Source organism: Palaemon carinicauda, chromosome 3 (assembly GCF_036898095.1).
Source record: "Palaemon carinicauda isolate YSFRI2023 chromosome 3, ASM3689809v2, whole genome shotgun sequence".
NCBI lineage: Eukaryota > Metazoa > Arthropoda > Malacostraca > Decapoda > Palaemonidae > Palaemon > Palaemon carinicauda.
Genome location: NC_090727.1, coordinates 185,892,728 through 185,914,899, shown reverse-complemented (window position 1 = coordinate 185,914,899; position 22,172 = coordinate 185,892,728). Strand labels below are relative to the sequence as shown.

Genomic DNA, 22,172 nt, shown 5'->3' with positions numbered 1-22,172 from the left:
TCATATAATTTAATTTTACACCAGGCACAAGGGACAATGACTGAAACTAGAGTCAGGAGATTTTTGTTTTCACTCTCTGAAGATTAAGATTAGTCGTGATATGACAAGAGACATGCTCATCCATATGTATTGAAATTATATACATACATACATACATACATACATACATACGTACATTATGTACACACACACACACACACACACACACACATATATATATATATATATATATATATATATATATATATATATATATATATATATATATATATGCGTTTTGGAAAAAAATTCTTTAATATAATTTTCATTGAAGGCCATTGCCTTTGTGGCGTCAATGTGTTCCTTACAAGAATCCTCGTATTTTCTCAGTTTCTTTAGATTCTCAGATGATAGGTTTTTGGTTAAAGAAACTATGGCTCTTCTTTTTCTTCATTTACTGCATCAGGTATAGCAGAGGGTATGTAGAAAGCTGCTTATCTATCTGGAGAGTGTTGCATCCAATAACTCCAGCAGTAAGGTTTACTGAAGACAGAATCTTTGAGTTAAGGTAGTGGTCTGAATAGGACGTTTGAAGCACGGAAATGACGAAAAACCTATCTGATCATATGACCTACATTTGCTACTCTGAATCTGGTCAAAAATAAATGGAGAGCAGTCTTACGTGGTCTCACTTGGGGTAGGCGGTGTGTGCAAAGCTCAACTATTTTGGAGTGCTACAAGGATATCTGAATTAGAGTGGGTTGTATCCTACAACAGTTGCCAGAAAGTTTGGGTAATTGTGTATTCTGATTGGGTTGTACTGTAATAGGGAGATGCAAGGCTTTGTATTGGCATATGATTCGATATCTAGATTAATTCCAGTATATCAGTTTTTGGGAGGAACAGAATTTTCTGTAATGGATGCCTCCTTGAGAGAAAGATACAAGGTCTTTGACAGAGTATAACATCAGATATCTAGATTAATTATCGGGTAACTAGATCATTTATTGGATGTATAGATAAATTATCGGATATCTAGATCAATTATCGGATGTATAGATCAATAATCAAATATCTAGATCAATTATCGGATAACTAGATCAATTATCAGATATCTAGATCAATTATTGGGTATGTGATGTAAGGGAAAGAACTTCACATTGAATAAGTTAGTATATGTATGCGCTTAGCTATTTTGTAAGTTTTGTTCGATAGAGACAAATAAGTTTAATCGATTTCGTGAAGAGAGAGCGAAGCTAGAATAAAAAAGAGAGGAGTGAAGTGGTAGTTGAAACCCAGTGTTTGTGTTAAATGTCTACATTGCAAATTCGGTAGACGCAACAAACAGTCCAGCGCAGGGTCTGAGCTGACTAGTCGGCAGAATTAGTCGGTGCCACACGAATGTCGCAGGCACCAGAAATATTGCAGAAAGCCGGTAACAATGAAGACGCCAAGCTCAGTATATGACGTTACCATTACACCAGAAGAGGGGACCAATAACACACACAAGAACAGTCACATGACGTGACTTAGTAGCCGCACCCTGTATTGGGCTTACGTAAGCATCTGTGGGAAGGCAGAGCGCTTTTTCCTCTCAAGCAATCGCAGAGAACAGTTTCCCCTTTCTCCGCCATCCTGGAGTGAGGCCCCACACCAAGTGCCGACATAACGGGCACTTGATTAACTTCAATAAAAATGGCCAAGTTGACCGCAAGAAGAAACAGGAGAGAAGTCCAGCAGGAGAGAGACAATGTAGTAAGAATTTACCCAGACGAGTGTCGATGGGTGGATACCTGTTGAAAAAATTGAATCCCCTATATGCCAACATCAGGGTACTCATGGATTTCGTATCCCGAATGCGAAGTGTGAAGTAGCAGTCCACAGTTGCAACCATCAATCTTCTAGAAATTTAATGGTTCCAGTCTGAGTCTTTTTATGAATTAATTAAACAATGTAAAAGTGAATTGTAAAATCGTTGCTCACCAAACAAAGTTCACTAGTAAATTAAAAACTAAACGATATTTTACCTGCACCCATATCTCTTGAGAGTTTAAATATTTAAATAAACAATTTCACTGACATAAATGACAGCAATAACTAATAATAACTAAAAATAAGATTGTAGTGAAGCTTGATAATGAAATGATTCTGCCCCAAAAGCTTCACAGGTATCTTGATCAATTATCAGATATCTAGATCAATTATCGGGTATCTAGATAAATTATTGGATAACTATATCAATTATCGGATGTATAGACCAATTATCGAATATCTAAGTCAATTCTTGGATAACTAGATCAATTATCGGATATCTAGATCATTATCAGATGTGTAGATCAATTATGGATAACTAGATCAGTTATCGGATATCTAGATCAATTATCGATATCTAGATCAATTATTGGATATCTAGATCAGTTATCAGATATCTAGATCAATTATCGGATATCTAGATCAATTATAGGATATCTAGATCCATTATCAGATGTGTAGATCAATTATCGGATATCTAGATAAGTTATCGGATATCTAGATCAATTATCGTATATCTAGATCAATATCGGATATCTAGATCAATTATCGATATCTAGATCAATTATCGTATATCTAGATCAATGATCGGATAACTAGATCAATTATCGATGTATAGATCAATTATCGATAACTAGATCAATTATCGGATATCTAGATCAATATCGGATACTAGATCAATTATTGGATATCTAGATCAATTATCGGATATCTAGATCAGTTATCGGATATCTAGATCAATTATCGGATATCTACATCAATTATCGGATAACTAGATCAGTTATCGGATATCTAGATCAATTATCGGATACTAGATAATTATTGGATATCTAGATCAATTATCGGATAACTAGATCATTATCGGATGTATAGATCAGTTATCGAATATCTAGATCAATTATCGGATACTAGATTAATTATGGATATCTAGATCAATTACCGGATGTGTAGATAAATTATCGGATATCTAGATCAATTACCGGATAACTAGATCAATTATCGGATGTATAGATCAGTTATCGGATATCTAGATCAATTATCGGATATCTAGATCAACTATCGGATAACTAGATCAATTATCGGATGTGTAGATCAATTATCGAATATCTAGATCAATTATCGGATAACTAGATAAATTTTCGGATATCTAGATCAATTATCGGACAATTAGATCTGTTATCGGATGGATATATTAATCATCGGATATCTATAACAATTATCGGATATCTAGATCAGTTATCGGATAACTAGATCAGTTATCGGATAAATAGATCAATTATCGGATGTATAGATCAATTATCGGATATCTATAACAATTATCGGATATCTAGATAGATTTTCGGATAACTAGATCAGTTATCGTATATCTAAATCAATTATCAGATACTTGGACCAATTATCGGATAACTATATCAGTTATCGGATGTATAGTTCAATTATCGAATATCTAGATCAATTATCGGATATTTAGATCAATTATCAGACAACTAGATCAGTTATCGGATGGATAGATCAGTTATCGAATATTTAGATCAATTATCAGATATGTAGATCAATTATCGATTATCTAGATCAAATATCGGATATCTAGATCAATTATTTGGACAAATAGATCAGTTATCGGACGGACAGATCATTTATCGAATAACTACATCGATCATCGGATATCTGAATCAATCATCGGATAGATAGACCAGTTATCGGGTATATGGATCAATCATCGAATATCTAGAAAATCAAATGATCAGGTGTTAATAATATAAAAAGCAGAGTTTGAATAAGTAGGAAAAGTATATTCTGAGCTGGATTATTCCTTCGCTGAGAGCTACAAGGATTTTTTCAAAGGCCAAACGGTTGGATACATAAATAATTCAGTGTTAATAGTCGTGAAGGCGAACTCAGAAGAGGAAGAACAAGACTACAGTATGGATCGCCCTATGATGTAAAGGTACAGGATCTTTGTCAAGGAACAGATGGAATGAATGAATGAATGATTTGAGGTTCTCTGGCATCCTGACACCGAAGGTCATTGCGCCGATATCGTTTATTATAAATAAAGATTGAAAGAATACAGAATTGAAACCAGAGAGGTAAATGTTATAAAAGTCAAATAGCATTAAGAAGACCTGCTTCTGATATGAATTTAAAAATGCCACTAGCATTGTACGACACATGTCCAAGGATCTTGGCAAGGATGAACCTGCCATCCTCAACCCAAGCCTCAGATATCTATTTCTTTCAGTGGTATAAGTGGGACATTCAGTCAACAAATGCCTCCCTGTCAAGGGTATCAAACAGTCGTCGCAATGTGGTTGGTGTTGGCCAGCCAGCAGAAACTCATGTGTCATCCGAGTGTGACCAATGCGGAGACGACAATTAGTCTCCCATTTTCGGGGCATCCCATTATACCTCCAAGGGGATATAAGAATCGTAATTTCATCTTATTTTCGGTTAAACTATCCCAATGCTGTTGCCAATTGTTATAAATAGAATTCTTAATTGCTGGTAAAAAATCATTAGAGAATGGGATACCTTCTTGATGGCAACTCGGCTGCAACACTCTTTGCCAGTGAATCTGCCTCTTCATTTCCAGACACACCTAAAAGATATCTAGATCTATACAGGCAGCTCAATGTGAATAATCGAAAATACCTTCTTCATAGAGATAGAAGAATAGAGTTTCCTAAGATGAATGTTGTCCCTTGAGGGAGAGTTACAAGGTCTTTGTCAAGGGGGAAAATTGTAAAGGCATCTAGATTAAATCTAGAAATTTTGTAAGTATTCGAGAAAGCTGACTTTGAAGGGGTTGAAAAAAACCGGACTTTCTACGTTGGTTTATATCTCGTATTGGGATAAAGGTAGGATCTGTGGTTCAGTTAAAGTAAGTCAATGGGAATATTCGCGATGGCCAACTCTGGATGGTAAGAACAGGATTTTCTAAGATGAGACATATTCACTCTGCATAAGTTAAAATCACGTGTTCCGTAGTAGTCTTTCATAACATCTTAACGGTTCTCTCAATAATAGCGCGACATTGAAGAGAGAGAGAGAGAGAGAGAGAGAGAGAGAGAGAGAGAGAGAGAGAGAGAGAGAGAGAGAGAGAGAGAGAGTTTTATTTTCAAACTAGTGTACCGATTCTCCATACGAAATAACTGACTTATAGTCCTCCTGTTTTTCGTCAAACAAGAAGAACGAACTCAAACAAATGAAAAATAAATCTTCTTATTTCTGATTTCTTATTTACAGGTTAATTTCGAGCTGACTTAGAAAAAATCTCCCATCATCTAGTTGCGATCAATGTTCACCTATAAAGGTAAAATGATCTTTCGTAGGAAGCAGTGGTAAAGGACATACCATTGCACTGCCAAAAAGTCCTATAAACCGTATTATAAGCATATGATCTGCATCGAAGCCTGGCTTCACCCAAGTTAGGAACAGGAGGGACCAGGCAATAGCTGCTGGTCACTTACCGGTTAGATCATGCTCACCAGATTTCCCCTATGCCTAGCTTAAAAACATAGAAAGCTCGATCGTCTTCACTGATGAAATTAATACAGCCCTGAGCGTAATACGAATTAAATACTTTCAGAAGACTTAATTGCTTTTTCTTTCTTGGTCGGGTAGAAACATATGGAGCTACTTTACAAATGTCTTATTGTTTAATATCTTACTAAACCTCCGGGCATCATCAACGGTCCATACTCACATGAGCTACCTTAACGTATATCAATCTGAAACCTATCCTTTCACTCAATGGTAAATTAACTGCCATCACTTATCTGCAAGAGGGGAACAGGAGAAACGAGTATGTGAAAGATCAGTCACATTTTCTTGTTCATTGCGTTGTTTTTTGTTATTCATTACAAAGCGAAGATATTTGTTTCGGTCATGTTCAAATGTACAAACAAATGATTCCTATTCCATTACCACTAACGAGGATACCAGTCAAGATATAAAAGTTTCGCGAATAAGTCCCTGGCAAAGTTTTGTTTTGAAATTTAGGAATGCAGTGATGTCTGTCGACAAAATTCCCATTAATCATAGATAAGCTGTAATTCATCAGGATGAAAATTCATGTAAAGATTTTTTGTTCTATGATTTTTCTATTTAACGGTCACAAAATACTAAAAGTAATAACGTCTATCACATACAGTTTTTGTAGAATTATTTATTTTCTACAAAGACTAAATTTGACCGTAATTACAAAGCTAGTTCTTAGGATTAGGATACTGAATATTACCTCAAGATGTACAGATAATAAAAACATTTTACAGAGTAATAAGTGTATGAAAGGAAAATTACTGAGTAATAGATGAGAATTACAGAATTTATTTCTTTTTATTAATTTATCTATTATTTCAGATTTCATGTGGACATTACCAGAAATAAATTTTCTTTCTGGATGTTCTTGATATGGATAGCTTTTATGTGTTCTAGAATGAAAAAGATTAGTGATGAAAATGAGAACTAGGATTCATAATCGTTTTATTTACAGCACAGAGGATTTCTTTGTAGCATACCTTATCAATTTTTAAAGTCAGTGCTGTTAAACCACTCTTAATTCTGATATTATTAATGAAGAGCCTTATTTTCTAGGGATGCTGTATAGAACCTAAAAAGGGTTAATTGAAAGCAGCTTATTGATGACTCCTCACATAATAACGAAAAAGTGAGTGGCAACAGAGGAAAAATAAAGGCGTTGAACATGAACCCCTCATGTGCATAACGCTTTTGACACGAGGCCTGTAAAATGAGATAAATTCACAAGTAAAAGACTTATTTACATACCCACACGATTATATTCTCAAACTGAGGTAATACTATATATATATATATATATATATATATATATATATATATATATATATATATATATATATATATATATATATAAATTCATATATATATATATATATATATATATATATATATATATATATATATATATATATATATATATATATATATATATATATATATATATATATATATTTATATACATGTATATACATAATATGCATCATATAAAAATGTAAACCAAAGGAAAAACCATAAGAGAAAATACCATGGAGCCAATTTAGATTTAGATTTCCCGGATGCACAAGTTAGCAGCGGAAAGCACACCACTCTCCCGCCCCCTCCAACACTCACTGTCTGTGTGTGTGTCTGTCTGTCTGTCTGCTCCATCTATCTACTAGAATTGGTATATGATTTATGGAACTTCTGTTGCTCACCATTATTCAAGCAAGTCACTGTAATGAGCAGGACGCTTATTTCCGTAATTAATCCTAATGAGGCGATGATTAATCTAAAATCTCATTATGGCCGATTCCTTCACCTCTCATTCCATATCAAATCATTTCTTCCTCCTTGTCTAACACTCTCAGCGTGTCTTACGGGTAAAAAATAATATATCTTAACTTATTTTTCCGTGAAGGATTTTCCTCCAGTACACAGCGATCTGTTATATTTCAATGTGTAAAGATATTTCCAGAAGAGAAAAATATAACGAAACAAAAATAAAAACTTGTACTTCCTTGTTGGACTGGATTCACACAAACATGTGAATTCTGCAGAAGAATTTCGGACGGTGAGCCACCTTTAGCTGTCTACACTTTCGTTTCCATGTTGTTACATTTTCGATTTATTTTTGTAATCATAATCTCACGATAATAGAGAAAAAGAAACGCCTAAAACAGCATTATCATTATTATTATCATTATTAAAAGGAAGAAGAAGAAGAAGAAGAAGAGAGAGAGAGAGAGAGAGAGAGAGAGAGAGAGAGAGAGAGAGAGAGAGAGAGAGAGAGAGAGAGAGAGAGAGCAGAGCTAAAACACTTTGCATCACATTTAAATATTAGGGCGAAGAACGCTAAAATTGAAAAGGACCTTTAAAGTCGTCCCTTAAACCTTGGTTTAGACGTTTTTTAAACTAATGCTCTTTGCAATTATAGTCATTCGCTCGTTCATACGAGCAAAAGGAATTTAACCTTTTTCCTGAAGAGTTCGAGAATCGGCGGCGAATCCAGAGTTGATTTTACCGCTTCTTCTTCTACCTTTTTTTATCAGGGATATTCTTTGTCGGGTTTCACACTATTCGGTAGTTGGAAGGATTATATTACTGCCGAGAAGATTAGGGATGACAGCCTCTTCTAGATTATGAATTGAATCATCGTTTGGGGCAGAAAAGAATACACATCACGTTCATTCTGTTTTAGCGCTACGAAAACCAATTTTTGTCTCGTCAAATATATTCGAGGTAGACTAGTTTTTATTCATTTTTTCCTTTGCATTTTTTTTTTAAGTTACTTTCGACGACAAATTTTCGTTGTTAACTTTTTTCTTATTATGAATACGTTTATTCTAAGAGAAATTTATGTCTTTGAACGTTATTGAAATTGAAAAATTGTCATATGAAATTATAATTACGATAAAAAAGCGGAATCTACTTATTCGAGTGGTATTTTCTCTTTGATAACCTTTAATATAAAGAATTGTGAAAAAACGCTGCAAGTTTCGTAACATTTCTATGTATCTTTATGCTTAAATTGACACTTTTGGTGTTAGTGAATACGTGGCTTTCCGAGAGCTCTGATTGTGCATTTGATATAACAGGATATAAACAGGCCAACACAAATAGGGATAACTTTGGTGGAAGAGTTGCAGATTTTCTATGATGAAATGTTAAACATAAGAGGTTGTTAAGGATTTTAACTTTTTCGATTATATTATGGAAGCCATTATATCTTATTTTTCGGTGCTACTTTTCGTAATAATGGCGGTCATTATATTTTATTTAATAGTTGCTAAATTTCGGTAACTTATTTTTGTGTTTATTGCTGCACTGGTACTGATGCTGCACTTTTTTTAGGATTTTTTTTTTTTTTGTCAAGTGGTCAATAAATTCCCTATCCATGATAAGATTATGGTAACAGGTGATTTTTAATTGAATCTGTTGAATACACTAGTAGTGTCATAGCCTTTGAGTTCTCTTGATTCAGGGTGCACTCAATCACACTATTTTATCTTATTTCTCTCCCGCTTGCTTGTTAAAGCTTTTATAGTTTATATAGGAGATATTTCATGTTGTTACTTGTATTTAAGTATTTTATTTCCCCTTTTTCCTTTCCTCGCTGGGCTATTTTCCCTGTTGGAGCCCTTGGGCTTATAGCATCCTTCTTTTCCAAGTAGGGTTGTAGCTTAGCAAGTAATAATAATGATAATAATAATAATAATAATGAACTTAAATTGATGTATTTTCAACCAGTATGCTAGGCCATGGATATTTTCCTGTATTTGCATCCCCTACTAAGTTTAACGAGTCTAACCATATAACATCATTTTCTTTTATTAATATTAAACACCTGGTCTAACTTTATAAAAGGGACTACTCATTCATCAGGTGCTGTGCTATTTTCTTTGACAGACCATTTCCCAGTATATGTTTGAAAATTGTAAAACTACTGTAAGGAATATAAAGTCTAGACTAATTAATGTAACTACTATCCAGATGTTTATTAACTGTGTCTAACTCATGTTTCCGATAGGTATTTCTAACACATACTGTAAGGTTTCTTTCAACGAGTTCTTCCATAGATTGCTCGAGTGTTATGATTCTGCTTTCCCCGTTAAAAGAAAGAGGGTAAGAAGGAGTCTAGTTAGGCCCCTGTGGGTAACACCTGAACTAGAGGTGCAAAAGGAAAAACTAAAAGTTTTCCACTCTCATGAAGCGTGGGTTGGTACATAAGCGATAGTTTAATATGTACAAAAATTTAATGATTTAGGTTGCAAATAAAATCAAAATGAGGTATGGTATGAGTTAAGCCTGCCTGACACTTGCGAGCATTTTTGCCACGCACTGGCACGCATCGATGGCACTCACTGGGTTTTTTCCCGCACTGTTCACGACCAGTTCACGACACGTTCACGCATAGTTCACGACAAGTTCACGCGACGTTCACGCCATGGCACGAATTGGCACGCCTAGTTCACGACAAGTTCACGACACGTTCACTCATCTTTCCGCATCATTCCGCATCGTTCACGCATCGTTCACGCCAGTTCACGAATTGGCCACTCCATATAAAAACGGGGCTTCTCCAACCCGAGGACATTCTTGGATTGGCTTCGGACGAGACAACAATGCTTTCTGTCAGAGACACCATTGCATTGAGGAGAAGATACCTATACCTGGCAGCTGCTGTAGCATTTGTTGGAGTGCATCAGAAAAGGCTGGCAAAGGAAAAAGAGAAACAAAAGCCAACCCTACCTCGAAAAAAGATACAAAGGAAAGTGTGGGTCAGGGAATGGTTAACCAGAAGGCAGTCGTTTGGACACTATGACAGTCTATTGACTGAACTCAACAAGGAAGATCAAAGGGGCTACAAAAATTACCTCAGAATCACACCTGACCTGTTTCAAGAGATGGTTGAGAAGTTAACCCCGCACCTCCTGATGCAGTCCCTCTTCATGAGGGAACCGCTTCAAGTTGGACTCAAGCTTGCTGTCACCCTCCGCTTTTTAGCCACTGGAAATTCCTATCAAAGTCTGCAGTACAGCTTCAGGGTTGAAGCAAGTACCATCAGCAAGTTAATACCCGAGGTGTGTAAATTCAACATCGCGGCCTACAAGGACGAAGTGCTGCGTTGCCCCAAAACTGAAGAGGCCTGGAAGGAAGTTGCTGCCAGATTCAGCTCCAGATGGAATTACCACAACTGTCTGGGGGCTGTGGACGGAAAGCACATTACCATAAAGAAGCCACGCAATGCTGGCTCTTACTACTACGATTACAAGGGCTTCCACAGCATTGTACTGATGGCAGTGGCAGATGCTTCCTACAAGTTTCTCTATGTGGATGTTGGGGCAGAGGGTGGTGCGTCGGATGGAAGAACATGGAGCAACTGTTCTCTGCATGATGCTGTAGAAGACAACAGAGCTGGAGTGCCTTAACCAGAACCAATCCCTAATGATGACCACCCAGTGCCCTATCACTTCGTTGGTGATGACGCCTTTGCTCTCCGAACCTGGATGATGAAACCATTCTCCCATCGGTCACAAGTCCTACGAGAACGCATATTTAGCTACAGGTTGTCTCGTGCCCGATGTGTCGTTGAGAATGCCTTTGGAATTTTAAGTCAAAGGTTCCGTTGCTTCTTGACGACGATGCAGCAGAAGCCCAACACCATCAACCTGATCACCAGGTTTGCCTGTGTCCTGCACAACCTCGTCCTCATCAAATACCCAGGTGCTTTGTCAGAAGTGGATTACAAAGATCCGGACACACATGCTCTGATCCCTGGTGCATAGAGGAATGAGCAAAACCTGCAGGGGCTGATGACTCTACCCGGCCATCATATCCAGAAGGATGCAAAGGATCTGCGAGACTACCTTTCACATTACTACATGTCCCCTGCTGGTGCTGTCCCTTGGCAAGAAAAAATTGTAGTACCTCCATGAGCTGTATAGTTGTTCCATTTTGTTAATAAAAGAAACGTATATTTTTCGTTTGTATTTTTTTGTGGCCCTTTATTTTAGTTTCAATAAGAAAGCATTTGATTTACATATAAATAGCAGACATAAAATATGTACAAGTATTAAGAAAGCATTTTATTTTAACATTAAAAGCAGCAAACATGAAAAGTTTTTAGGCTGTTGATTTTAAGGTAATAGAGAAAAAAGTGTGTCGAAATAAGAAATCATTCTATTTTTACATTAAAACAGCGAACAGAAAAAATTTGTTTTGCTCTTCATTCTAAGGTAATAAAGAAGAATAAGTATGTTGATGAAATAAAACATCATTTTATTTTTACATTCAAACAGCAAACTTAAAAATTTCTTTGGTTTATTTTTCAGTTCATTTTTATTTAAAACAAAAGTTTTGGCTCTTGATTGGTAATAGAGGAAAATAAGTGTGTGCATGAAATAAGACATCATTTTATTTTTACATTCAAACAGCAAATATAAACAATTATTAGGTTTATATTTTTCTTTCCTTTTCATTAATTTTTTCGTTTCCTTTTTGTTTCTCTTCATTATAAAGTTATAGAAATAGTTTGAAATAAGATTTCAATTTTTTTTCACATTAAAACAGCAAATATAAAAATATATTAGGTTTATTTTTCTTTCCTTTTCATTTATTTTTTCGTTTCCTTTTTGTTTCTCTTCATTATAAAGTTATAGAAATAATTTGAAATAAGATATCAATTTTTATTCACATTAAAACAGCAAATATAAAAATATATTAGGTTTATTTTTCTTTCCTTTTCATTACTTTTTTCGTTTCCTTTTTGTTTCTCTTCATTATAAAGTTAGAGAAATAGTTTGAAATAAGATATAATTTATTTTTTCACATTAAAACAGGTTTATTTTTCTTTCCTTTTCATTTATTTTTTCGTTTCCTTTTTGTTTCTCTTCATTATATAGTTATAGAAATAGTTTGAAATAAGATATAAATTTTTATTCACATTAAAACAGCAAATATAAAAATATATTAGGTTTATTTTTCTTTCCTTTTCATTAATTTTTTCGTTTCCTTTTTGTTTCTCTTCATTATAGAGTTATAGAAATAGTTTGAAATAAGATATCATTTTTTTTTCACATTAAGACAGCAAATATAAAATTTTTGGGGGGTTTCTTTTTCTTCCCTTTTATTATTTATTACTTTACTGTTTCTTTCTTTGTATTTTAAGGTAATAGACAAAAATAAGTGTTTGGGAATATATAAATATCTTATTTACATTAAAACAACATATATGTACAAGTATCACACTTCATTTATGTACAAATATTTAAAAGTATTTGAATTTCCTTGTCCTTGACTGGTGGGGTGTCAGGTTCCTTGGACGAGTAGAGGGGTGAGGGTGTCATGGCCTCATCTAGGTTGCTGTCGATGGTCCCCGGGGTCAGGACAGGGAAGGTCAATGGAGTCTTAAATGACGACAGCGACGCTAATGAAGGTGATGGTGAAGGAGCCTGGACAAGGGTGGGTGACGACACTGACGCTGATGGTGAAGTCACCTAGACAGGGGTGGATGACAGTGGAGTTGGCATCGCTGGGTGCCACTCCGTGGTACGGGGCAAGGAAGAAGGGCCTGAATGCGGCATCCAGTTATGACTGGCTGGACGATGCTGCTGCTGCTGCTCTAGCTGTGCCTGCGAGGGTCTTGGTTGAGGGGACTGCCAAGGTTGCTGCTGCTGAGGGGGCTGCCAAGGTTGCTGCTGCTGAGGGGGCTGCCAAGGTTGCTGCTGCTGAGGGGGCTGCCAAGGTTGCTGCTGCTGTGGGCCTGCCCAGGTCACTAATGGTTGTTGCTGTACCTGCTGGAAGACCTGACTCTAATCCCTGTAGCAGTGTGCAAGATTGAGGCACTCTATCTGGAATTCGTGCCATCGGTGTACTGGGATGGCACGCATGTAGCCTTCCAGCAGGCACGCAAAATCGTGCACAATCTTGTGCTGGCCCATGAACGTGGGGGCGACCGAATCTGCTTTCGACATAAGCTGAAACATATATATATATATATATATATATATATATATATATATATATATATATATATATATATATATATATATATATATATATATATATATATATATATATATATATATATATAACAAACATTGTAACAATTTAGTACAGCAATTTAATGCAAAAGATTGCATATGTAAAAAACAATGAATACTCACATTCCTCAATATATTGCTAAAATCCTTCTCCGACACACAGGTGTCGCTGTGAGTGGTGTCAAGTGTTCGGCTGGACCCCTTCCCCTTCCCCTTGTCCTTCCTGGTGCTGGTAGATGCATGGCTGTGAGAACCTGTCGACCTCACATCATCGTCGACATCGCTGACTGTCTCTGCACCTCCTTCGGAGCCACGAAACTGCTCACTGGAGACTGTCTCTCCCCGGACGATGTGCTGAATGAGGAATGACCAAGTGTCCACGAGGAAGTCATCACGGCCACTCCTTTGGGCCTGGCCAGCTCCACTCTTTTTCTCCTTTTTTATAATCTTGCCAACCCTCGTCCTCAAGTTCTCGTATCGCTTTTTGCATTGAGCACCAGTGGCAGGAGGATCCAGCTGCCTTCCTATATCTTCCCACCTGCTGTTCTTCAAAACCTTGTTGAACCACTCCTTGTGTTTCTTGTCAAACAGCATGGGGTTCTCCTTGACAAGGTCGGCCAACGTAGTCTCCCTGTCTTCTGTCCACTGGTAGTCAGGGATGTCCTTCTTAGACACCCGAACTCGCTTCTTCTTTAGTTCATCATTACTGGATACCTGGCTCTGGCTTGTATCCTGCTGTGTCTCCGGGATGACCAAATCGAGACTTGAAAATGATGAATGAGGAGAATCTCAATCAGCGGTCTCCTCTATCACGTCCATTTTCCTCCCCCTTCCCTTTGGCTGTCTACTTTTCGGCATGTTGTCTCTTCGCTGGCGAGTTCTGGAATGGCTAGGAGTGTCCTCGGACGTCAATTTATATACCCCCTAATCCCATGAGAGCTCCACTGGCGGAGTAGGCGTGCACTAGCGTGAACCATGCGGAACCCCGCGTGAACCGGCGGGAACTGGCGTGAACTGGAGTGAACAATGCGGGAACTGGCGTGAACTGGAGTTAACGATGCGGGAACTGGCGTGAACTGGAGTGAACGATGCGCGAACTGGAGAGAACTGGAGTGAACAGTGCAAGACAATGCGGGAGTACAATGCGTGACAATGTCAGTGGGAAGGCTGCGATGCGCGAACATGTCGTGAACTGGCGTGAACGATGCGCGAACTGGCGTGCGCGATGCGTGAACAGTGCATGGAATGCAAAGCATGGCACACATTGGTACGCACTGGCACGCATCGTCCCGCACTGTTCACTCCAGTTCACTCCAGTTCGCGCATCGTTCACGACTATTTCACGACTAGTTTTGGCGTGCCAATGCGTGCCACAAACTTTAAACATTTCAAAGTTCTGGGCACGCATAGCACGCATGCCATGCATCGTTCCCGCACTGTTCACGACAGTTTCATGACTCGTTCACGCGAGTTCGCGCATCAATGCGTGCCAGTGCGTGCCACGAATGCGTGCAATTGTCAGGTACCCTTAAGTTTGAGACTTGTAAGGGGGATATTAATAAAACTTGTTTTTACATCAATACCCTGCTTGGCCTTGGTGTAAAGGTATATGTGTGGGTGGTAATGATGGAGGAAGGGACAGTTATAAATGGTCAACAAAAAGCAAATTCTTTTGCTATTTTTTTCATGAATATTGTTTCACATCTTACCGAGAATCTATCCCTTGTTATAAATCTTGCGTATTTTGATGATATTTGTCGAATTTATCACACATTCTTCTTGGCTCCATCTGATGAGGGTGAGGTGTGTACAATATTGCAATCAATGGCAGGAAAAGGAAAAAGCCTAATTGACATTAAACCCTGCGTACTCCTAATAGTTAGTAATACTGTCGGAAGTATCATTGCGCACTTACATACATGAACATTGCTCAAGGCTTGTACCCTGATCTCCATTGGGTTGGTCGGGTTATCCCAGTCAGGAGATGTAACAGAAACGAGTAACTATAGACCCATTACAACGTAACAACTATAAATAGTTTTGCTAATGCAACCCTGACACTTGCATGAATTTGTGGCACTCATTGGCACGACTCGAGTTATGCCAATGCGTAAACTAGTCGTAAACTGGCGTGAATTGTACGTAAAACCGTTGTGACATCGTGGCATGTCGTGACGAGAATATTGAAATGTTAAAAATTTTGGTCACGACAAAATTTCGTGACTGGGTCGTGAACTATGTGCAAACTGTTCGTGAACTCATCATGACCACGTCGGGACGATGAGGAAGGATGCATGCCAGTGCGTAGCAATGCGTGCCATGCCACGACTGTCACGAACTGCCACGAATAGTTCACATACAGCTCGCATAGAGTTCACGATTATTGACATGTTCATGAATATGCGGGCGTCGCAACGAGGCCGTGCCTTCCCACTGTCATGGTGACGAGTACTTCACGCATTGATGGCACGAGCAGTTCATGACTAGTTTACGCACTTCACGACTAGTTTACGCACTTCACGACTAGTTTACGCACTTTACGAACTGTTTGCGCATAGCACGAGCAGTTCAAAATCAGTTCACTAACAGTTCACGAGCAGTTCACGAATACTGCACGACAGTGGCGCTCGCATCGGTGTGGGGGTAGATATAGAACTTCCTGGATACTGCTCGCCATTCCAGAGGTAGCCAGCGAAGAGACAACATGCCTAAAACCAAGCTGACAAAAGGAAGAGAGAGAAGGCCAGAAGCCAACAGGCCAGAGGCAGAGACCGATGATAGAGATAATTCTCCTCAGTCATCCATATCAAGTCTTGATATCGTGATCCCGGAGACACAGCAGGATCTAATCGAATGCTAGAGACAGCCATCCAGTGAGGACGAGGCTAACAGAAAGCAGAAGAAGCGGGTCCGGGTGTCCAAGAAAGAAATCCCTGAATACCGCTGGACAGAAGAGGCCGAGCTTAGGTTGACCGACCTTGTGAAGGAGAACCCCCAGTGTGCAAAGAAGCACAAGGAGTGGCTCAACGTGGCGGCCAAGAACAACCGGTGGGACCGACTTGGAGAGCAGCTGGAGCCTCCTGCCATTGGTGCCCAATGCAAGAAGCATTACGAGAACTTGAGAACCAGGGTGGGGAAGATTATGAAGAAGGAGAAGAAGAGTGGAGCTGGCCAGCCCTAAAGGAGTGCCCGTGATGACCAGATCATGGAGACCTGTAGTTTCCTGATACAACACATCGTCCGGGAAGAGACAGTCCCCAGTGAGCAGTTTGTTGTCCCAGAGTCAGCTGCAGTGACGGTCAGCGACGGAGATGATGATGAAGTGAGGTCCACAGGTTCCCACAGCCAAGAAAGGGCAAGCGGTCTAGCCCACCAACAGCACAGACAGCCACCACAACCGCCGACACCTGGGTGACCCACAGCGTCCTCAGTAATGTAGTGCAAGAGGTGATAATTCCAATATCTACATGCAGATTGTATTCCAATTTCATCCATTGCTTTTGACATGGCATGTGCAACATTGTTACAATGTTTGTATGTTTCAGATCATCTCCAAAGCAGAATCTTTGGCGCCCATCCACTCGTACAACGGCCAGCACAAGATCGTACACGATTTTTCGTGCCTGCTGTAAGGCCATATGCATGCCATCCCGGAGGACTACTTGCATGAATTCTAGATAGACTGCCTCAACCTTGTACACCGCTACAGGCAGCGGCGTCAGCTCTTCCAGCAGCGACATCAACAACCACTCATGACCTGGCCAGGCCCACAGCCGCAGCAACCTTAGCAGCCCCCCCTGCAGCAGCAGTTCTGGCATCAACCTCAACCAGCAACCTTGCATGCGCCGCCAGAGCAGCAGCAGCAGCAGCCTCAGCAGCAACCTCCAACCAGTCTGCCATCACCAGTAACGTGAATGCCACCCCAGTCACTACAGTCTTCAGGCCAGTCCTCCTGGCCCCGTACTGCGGAGTGGTAACTAAGGATTCCACCTGCACCGTCAGCCACCCTTGTCCAGACTCCTTCACCAACAACTTCAGTATCGTCAGCCACCCTTATCTGGGCTCCTTCACCAACACCTTCAGTGTCGTCGCTGTCAGCCACATTCAAAACACCTGTGACACCACTCAGTTTCCCGGTCCTGACCACGGGGTCCGTCGAGAACAACCTAGAAGACGGCATGTCATCCTCCTACACCTCCAAGGAACTCAACACACCTCCAGTCCATCAGGTATCCCCACACAGCGGTACCACAACCAGCAAGGAAACTGAATGAGATGAGACACTTCTAAATATTTGTAAATAATTGCACTTTGATACTTGTACATATTTGATGTTTGCTGTTTTCATGTTAATAAAGTTCTTTCTTATTTAAAAACACTAGTTTTTCTCTTTAACCTTAAAATAAACTGAAAAAAAAAAAACCAAAAGAAACGAAACAACAAAAAATAAACTTAAATGAACAGAAAAAGAAACCAAAAAATAAAGGGCAACGAAAACACACACGAAAAATAAAAGTTTCTTTTATTTAAAAAATGGAATAACTGTGGATGCAGCTCATGGAGCTACTACCAGCAAGGACACTGACTGAGATGAGATACTTTTAAATATTTGTAAATAATTGGACTGTGATACTTGTACATATTTGATGTTTGCTATTTTCATGATGATAAAATGCTTTCTTATTTCAAAAAACTTGTTTTTCTCTTTAACCTTAAAATAAAGAAAACAAACGAAAAAAAGAATAAACGAAAAAGAAAAGAAAAAGAAACCAGAAAATAAAGGGCAACGAAAACAAACACGAAAAATAAACTTTTCTTTTATTTCAAAAATGGAACAACTGTGGATGCAGCTCGTGGAGCTACTACCATTCTTTCTTGCCAATGGACAGCACCAGCAGGGGACATGTAGTAATGTGAAAGGTAGTCTCGTTGATCCTTTGCATCCTTCTGGGTATTATGGCCGGTTAGAAACAGCAGCCCCTGCAGGTGACGCTCAGTCCTCCATCCACCAGGGATCAGATCATGTATGTCCGGATCTTTGCGGTCCCCTTCTGAAATTACATGTGGGTATCTGATGAGGATGAGGTTGTGCAGGACACAGGCACACATGGTGATCAGGTTGATGGTATTGGGGTGCTGAGGCATCGTCGTCAAGAAGCAACGGAACCTTTGACACAAAATTCCAAAGGCATTCTCCACGACACGTTCGGCACGAGATAACCTATAGCTATATATGTGTTCTCGTAGGACTTGTGACCGATAGGAGAATGGTTTCATCATCCAGGTTCGGAGAGCAAAGACGTCATCCCCTATGAAGTGATAGGGCACTGGCTGGTCATCATTAGGGAGTGGTTCTGGTTGAGGCACTCCAGCTCTGTTCTCTTCTACAGCATCATGCAGGGAACAGTCTCCATGTTCCTCCATCCGACGCACCACCCTCGGCCCTAACATCCACATAGAGGAACTTGTAGGTAGCATCTGCCCCTGCCATGAGTAAAATGCTGTGGAAGTGCTTTTAGTTGTAGTAGTAGTAAGAGCCAGCATTGGGTGGCTTCTTTATGGCAATGTGCTTGACGTCCACAACCCCAGACAGTTGTGGTAATTCCATCTGGAGTTGAACCTGGCAGAAATTTCCTTCCACTCCTCTTCAGTTTTGAGGCAGCGCAGCACTTCGTCCTTGTAGACCACGATGATGGCTTTACACACCTCGGGTATGAACTTGCAGATGGTACTTGCTTCAACCCTGAAGCTGTACTGCAGACTTTGATAGGAATTTCCAGTGGCTAAAAAGCGGAGGGTGGCAGCCAGCTTGAGTCCAACTTGAAGCAGTTCCCTCATGAGGGTGGACTGCTTCTGGAGGCAAGGGGTTAACTTCTTAACGAACTCTTGGAACAGGTCAGCTGTGATTCTGAGATAATTTTTGTAGGTCCTTTGATCTTCCTTGTGGAGTTCAGTCAGTAGACTGCCATACTATCCAAACTCGTGCCTTCTGGGTCATCATTCCCTGACCCACACTTTGCTTTGTGTCTTTCTTCAAGGTGGGGTTGCCTCTTCTTGCTGTTCTGCCTCTGCCTGCTTTTTCTGCTGTTCTTCAACAATGGCTAGAGTAGCTGCCAGGTATAGGAATCTTCTCTTTCCAATGGTGTCTCTGATAGTAAGCATGTTGTCTCTTCTAAAGCCAATCCAAAAAGGACAAAGGGTTGGAGAGGCCCCTTTTTTATATGGCGTGGCCAATTCAGCACGACACCATCCGAATTCCGGAAACTTGTCATGCCAATGCGGGAAGTGCGCAAACTATGCACAAACTATACGTGAACTCGTCGTGCCAGTTCGCATCAATGGGGACACGAACAGGCACGCATTCGTGAAATATTCGTGAACTCGTCGTGAACTCATCGTGAACTATGCGTGAACTAGCCGTGAACAGTGCAGGAGCCTCCCAGTTCGTGCCCCAATATAGCACAACTTGCCACGACAAATTCGTGGCCCAAAGTCGTGCAAGTGTCAGGTTGGCATAACTCTTAGCTCATCTTGAATGGTCAATTTCATAGATCGCCCTAAGTACTTTCGAACCTTCAGTTCGGTTTTAGAAAAGCATGTAGCACTTCAACTGTCATTCTTTAAGGTTTTAAGTGATATTGTAACAGTCAATTCAAGGAATTAGAGGTGTTGCCAGTCAGTGCGTGAGTAACCATAGACAGTAAATTTGTATTGATGACTATGTGTCTGATACTGGACCTATAAATTTTGGGATTCTACAGGGTTCGGTTTTAAAACCTCTTTTATTCAATATTCTTATTAACGATATTGTAGACAAAGATTTCAAAGAAAGTTCTATTTGCAGATGAGCGTTTAGTATATCAATGAGATATAACTTTAATTATGGAGTAACAAAATTAATATATTGATTGCTGAATTGGCTCCAGAATACTAGAATAATTCCCAATATTGAACAAGACATGTTGAAAGCTTGCCAGATATGTATTTTAATGGCACTAAGCCTGAGCGGGTCCCAACGTCAGGCACTTGTCATCATTATAGATAACATGTTCAGTATCACTCTGCAATCAATTGAAGGTTTTAAAGAATTAAGCAAAATATAAGGTGTTTTTAATCCACTCTCCTCACTTGTGCCTCTGTCTGCTCTTATAGCATCCTGCTTTTCAACTAGGGTTGTAGCTTAGCTATTAATAGTAATAATAATTACCCATTAGTGTATCCTATAATAACACAAAATGTTATCATTTGGGGTGGTGTTCCTTCCTAAGATTAACCTCCACAGTATTACAACCGCTATCAATAAAATATGACTGGCTGGCCAGACAGTACTACATTGGATCCTTCTTTGTGGTTATGGTTCTTTCCCTTTGCCTACATATACACCGAATAGTCTGGCATATTCTTTACAGATTCCCCTCTGTCCTCATACACCTGACAACACTGAGATTACCAAACAATTCTTCTTCACCCAAGGGGTTCACTACTGCACTGTAATTGTTCAGTGGCTACTTTCCTCTTGGTAAGGGTAGAAGAGACTCTTTAACTATGGTAAGCAGCTCTTCTAGGAGAAGGACACTCCAGAAATTAAACCATTGTTCTCTAGTCTTGGGTAGTGCCATAGCCTCGTACCATGGTCTTCCACTGTCTTGGGTTAAGAGTTCTCTTGCTTGAGGGTACACTTGGGCACACTATTCTATCTAATTTCTCTCCCTCTTGTTTTCTTAAAGTTTTTATACTTTACATAGGAAATATTTATTTCAATGCTGTTATTGTTCATAAAATATTTAATTTTTCCTTGTTTCCTTTCCTTACTGGGTTATTTTTCCTGTTGGGGTTCCTGGGCTTATAGCATCTTGCTTTACAAACTAGGGTTGTAGCTTAGCAAATAATAATAATAATAATAATAATAATAATAATAATAATAATAATAATAATAATAATAAAGGTTAACCATGTCGAAAATGATGTACCTTTGATGACAACTACCGATATTTACTAAAGGTTAAATTTAATTCAATTTGATGATATTAGCAAATACTTCTTTTTTGAAATTTATTCATGATATTTTTATCGAGAGTTTGACATTTTCAGCGAGTATTGTGCCTTATTGCTGCCTTCACATTTGCACGGTACTCTCGGCATGAGGATCAATCTCCCGACAGTTAGGGTGGAGGTGGAGAAGCAGTCGCCTTAGTATCAGACATGCAGACTGTTAAACGAACTAACTCTTGAACTCTTAAAGCTTCAAGGTATTGTGACTCTTTAGAGAAAATAAAAACATATGGTTGTTTCTCAATATTAGGTTTCCTATGTCGTCTCTTTTTATTCTTTTAAACAGATCAGTATTCAGAAATGGCTAAGCGTAATCTTGTACTTATTTCAACTACTTGATTGTACTTATGGTATTGTCGTTTTATATTTCAGATTCTTCATTACTTTTGGTGAAACTTTGGTTTCTTCAAAAGCAATCATATAATACTATGGTTTTATTTTGCCATAATTATTTTACTATTTTAATTGCTTATTGTACATAATATATCCTTTACTATTGTATTTTAAGAGATTTGTATTGTCAAATATCTTGGCCATTGCAGACCTTAG

The 22,172-nt window shown here is 39.0% G+C and overlaps 1 pseudogene; it reads left to right on the top strand.

Annotated features, from left to right (window-relative positions):
• The first annotated feature begins 14,775 nt into the window (after positions 1–14,775).
• Positions 14,776–17,845, top strand: LOC137635892 (bromodomain-containing protein 4-like; annotated as a pseudogene).
• Positions 17,846–22,172: the final 4,327 nt, after the last annotated feature.